The sequence below is a fragment of the Carlito syrichta genome, unplaced genomic scaffold (genome assembly GCF_000164805.1).
Source record: "Carlito syrichta isolate Samal-C Ts95f unplaced genomic scaffold, Tarsius_syrichta-2.0.1 Scaffold309147, whole genome shotgun sequence".
NCBI lineage: Eukaryota > Metazoa > Chordata > Mammalia > Primates > Tarsiidae > Carlito > Carlito syrichta.
Window position 1 is genome coordinate 133,542 of NW_007253243.1, and position 3,932 is coordinate 137,473.

At 53.9% G+C, this 3,932-nt stretch overlaps 1 protein-coding gene across 1 annotated transcript in view; it reads right to left on the reverse strand.

Moving 5' to 3' along the window:
- Positions 1 to 3,516, reverse strand: part of INCENP (inner centromere protein) — a 32,637-nt gene extending 29,121 nt beyond the window's left edge. Inside the window, exon 1 of the mRNA XM_021717007.1 lies at positions 3,351 to 3,516. The gene's annotated coding sequence lies outside the window, so the exon portion shown is untranslated. The remainder of the gene's footprint in view (positions 1 to 3,350) is intronic.
- Positions 3,517 to 3,932: the final 416 nt, after the last annotated feature.

The following is a 3,932-nucleotide window of genomic DNA, read 5'->3' on the forward strand; positions in this document are numbered from 1 at the left end:
AGCTACTTGGAAGGCTGAGGCGGAAGGATCGCTGGAGCCCAGCAGGTCGAGGCTGCAGTGGCCGGACTGAACTCCAGTCTGGGCAACAGAGTCAGACTCCAACTCAAGAAAAAAAAAAAGTGGGCAAAGGACATGAAGAGGCACATCTCAAAAGAAGACAACCAAGCAGCCAACAAACATGAAAAAATATTCAGTTTTACTAATCATCAAAGAAAGGCAAATCAAAACTACAATGAGATACCACTTCATACAGTCAGGATGTCCATCATTAAAAAGTCAAAAACCGGCCTGGCGCAGTGGCTCAAGCCTATAATCCCAGCACTTTGGAATGCCAAGGTGAGGGGACTGCCTGAGACCACAGGTTCGAGAACAGCCTGGGAAACTTGGCGTGACCTCCTCTCTACAATAAATAAAAAAATTAGCCAGGAGTGGTAGCGCGTGCCTGTAGTTCTGGCTACTTGGAAGGTTAAGGCAGAAGAACTGCCAGAATCCAGCAGGTCGACACTGGGGTGGCCATGAGCGGGCAACCGCACTCCAGCCTGGCGGATGAAGTGAGACTCCACCTCAAAAAAAAAAGTCACAAAAGTCACAGAAAGTGTAGGAACACTTTTACACTGTTGGTGGGAATGTAAGCTAGTTAACATTTGTGGAAAGCAGTGTGACGTTGTCTCAAATAACTAAAAATTGAGCTACCATAGGATGCAGTAATCTCGTTTCTGGGAACATATCCAGAGGAACATAAATCACTCTACCAAAAAGATACCTGCACACATATGTCTACAGCAGTACTATTCACCATTGCAACATGGAATCAACTCAGATGTCCATGGAAAGTAGACTAGATAAAGAAAATGTGGGCTGGATGCGGTGGCTCAAACCTGTAATCTCAGCACTTTGGGAGGTGGAGGAGAGAGGATTGCCTGAGCCCAGGGGTTCGAGACCAGCCTGGGCAACTTGGTAAGACCTCGTCTCTATAAAAATTTTTAAAAATTAGGCAATCATGGTAGTGCCCACTTGTAGTTCCGGCTACTTGGAAGGCTGAGGTGGAAGGATCACCTGAGCCCAGTAGGTGGCACTGGGGTGGCTGTGACCGTGCCACTGCACTCCAGCCTGGGTGACAGAGTAAGACCCTGACTCAAAAAAAAAAAGAACCACATACAGTTCAGCGACCCATTTCAGTGGAAGGTCCTGGAAGAGCGGGTTAAGTTGCTAAGCCCTTGATACTGTCCCTCAAGGAGCATAACACCAGGTCAGGTTTCAGCCTAATGGGACTTCCATGTGATTTCAGGGGCACCGCTAGCCTTTGTTCTTCAACAAGCTCTGCTCTCTGTCTGGAACATGCTGTCTTCCATTGTGTGTGGCTCCTTCATCATGCCTTGGATCTCAGAGGAACCTCAGAGGAACCTCACCACCAATCTAAAGTAGCCCCAGGTAGGATCCCCTCTGTTAATCTCAATTCTACGCACAGCACTTGGGTGATGTTTACCCGTGTGTTCACTGCCTGTCTCTGCCCCTGTTTACATTTACTCCTTAAAGGCAAGCCTTTGTCTGTCTGCTCATCGCTGAATTCCCAGAGCCCAGAAGTGCTTGGCAACAGGGAATACTATGCTGGATGAATTAATTCATCTAGCCACTCTACACCCAGAAATAAGCAGTCTACAGGTGCCCCTCGCGCCACCACACAACAGGCACCAAGTGAACTCACTCTTCACAGGATAGGACAGGCAGACACATGTCCAAAGCCCCTGCTCCCAGATGCCAAGGGTAGCACTAATCAGGACAGGGCCAAATGGGCAGGACCACACAAGATTTCGGCAGAAGCCTCAGGTCTGCAGCCGGCCAGTCATGGGCGAGGCCTTCTCTCTGCATTGCTCTGGCTTCCCCAGTTCCTCTGTACCCAGACCACAGCCCTGAAGAAGGGGAGGACTTTCGGTCAAGGCCAGAAAAGAGAAAACTGTTTAAGAAAGTCAAAGGTTCGCCGAGGAGCTACAGAAAGCAGTAATTGGCAAACTTAAAGTCTTTGATAAAATTGGCAAAGTGAGGCCGGGTACGATGGCTCAAGCCTGTAATCCCAGCACTTTGGGAGGCCGAGGCGAGAGACCAGCCCGACCATTTGATGAGACCTCTACAATAAATCAAAAAGTAAGCTGGGCATGGTAGTGCACGTCTGCAGTTCCAGCTACAGGGAAGGCTGAGGCAGAAGGGTCACCTGAACCCAGCAGGTCCAGGCTGCGGTGGTCATGAGCATGCCACTGCACTCCAGCCTGGGAGACAGAATGAGACTTCAACTCAAAAAAAAAAAAAATCGGCAAAAGCCTATGACAGGGTCTTTCACAAAATCCAAAGAAAGCATTTGGACTTATTTCATGGGAAAGTTTACTTTTGGCAGACCTTAGCTTGGCCATTTAAAAAGGGTCATCATAGGTGAGAACAGAAGTGACCCTAAGAAAGTCACTGTGCCACAAGAATCAGGCTCCTGGAAAGAGCTGCAAAAACCTAGTCTTCAGCCACCTGCACACAGACCCAGAGCACGCAACATCCTATCCTCTGAGACTCCTGTCCTTTTGCGGCTACAGGAAGTCGGGCGCCTCCGTGCAGGACAGTCATAACAGCTGCTCCTATGTACTGAGTCCTACTCCACGCCGGAGCCAGGCATCCTGTCTTTTAATTTTCACCACAAGGTCTAACATGCCCATGAAGAGAGGAAGAAACACAGAGAAGTCAAGTCAGAGTCACCCGGTAAACAGGGGCGGAGTCTGGATTTCAAGTGTGCGACTGTACCGACTCCTGGACGTCAGCCTCCGAAAGGCAAGGGCCAAGCCTCGGCTCTGGGGAGCCCCGCAAGAAGCACAGGGTGGCTGGAGGAAACCGAGTCGATGACAGCGAAGGCGCTTTGGGGGGTGGGGGTGGCAAGGCCAGGGGCGGCATCGGCCTTCGGGGATGGTCGGTTTTACATGCTGCTCAGCGGCGACGGGGCGGGTGAGCGAGGGTTTTCACCGCACAGAAATGCCACCCGGCATCATTCCGCCCAGCCACCCGGTCGGCGTCGGGCTTCCTGCGAGTTCAAGTCAACAAAGAGCTTCGGAGGCAGGAAACGAGGGGCCAGGCCCCCGGGCGAGACAGGGGAAGGGCTTATTCCCTGGAAACTGGAGGTCTCGGTGGAAGTCGGGGGTCGTCTCAGGCCCCAGAACCAAGGCGGGTCGCCTCGCCGCTCGGAAGGGGCGACCCTCACTTGCCCGGCCCGCGGGGAGCGCAGGTGGTCACGCCCCTGGTTCGGTGTTAGCAAGGAGGAGAGGGGGCGGGGGAACAAATCGCTAACCACCCCCAGCCCGCCGGTCGCCCGCGCGCACTCACTTGTCTGCGCCGCGTCTCCCGAAGGTTGCCCCGACCCAAGTCCGGCGGTCTCCCTAGCCGAGCCCCGGCCTGCCCAGACCCACCCGGCTCCGGGCCTTCAGGGCTCGCGCGGCACCGGAGGAGCAACCAAAGCGGTGCAGCGCGGGCGAAGTCTACGATTTTCAAAACGGAAGACTCAGCCAATCCTCGGCAAGATTGTCTGGGCGGTTGCAAGACTCTAAACCAACCGGATAACACAAGGTACCAGCCAGGCCTTCTATTGGCAACCTGGAGTGGCAATCAAACTGGGAGGCGGGGAAAGGAAACGTAGAAACTTTAAGTCTCCTCAGCTTCCGGGAGCCGCGGCAGGTGTGGAGAGAGGAAGTGTGGCTCGTGGCCGGGAGAGTGGAGGTAGCGCAGGGCCTCGCAGACCGGAACTACGAGCCCTAGCCTGCACTGCCAGCGCCCCCGCTCGGCGTGGGGAGGGGAAGCAGGAAGCGGAGTGCAAGGCGTGCAAGTCCGAGGCTGTGTCTGTCCCGGGAGCCTGCCTTTTCGCCATTTCTGAGTCCTGCTTTCTCCTCCCTGCAGGGTGCCAGCTT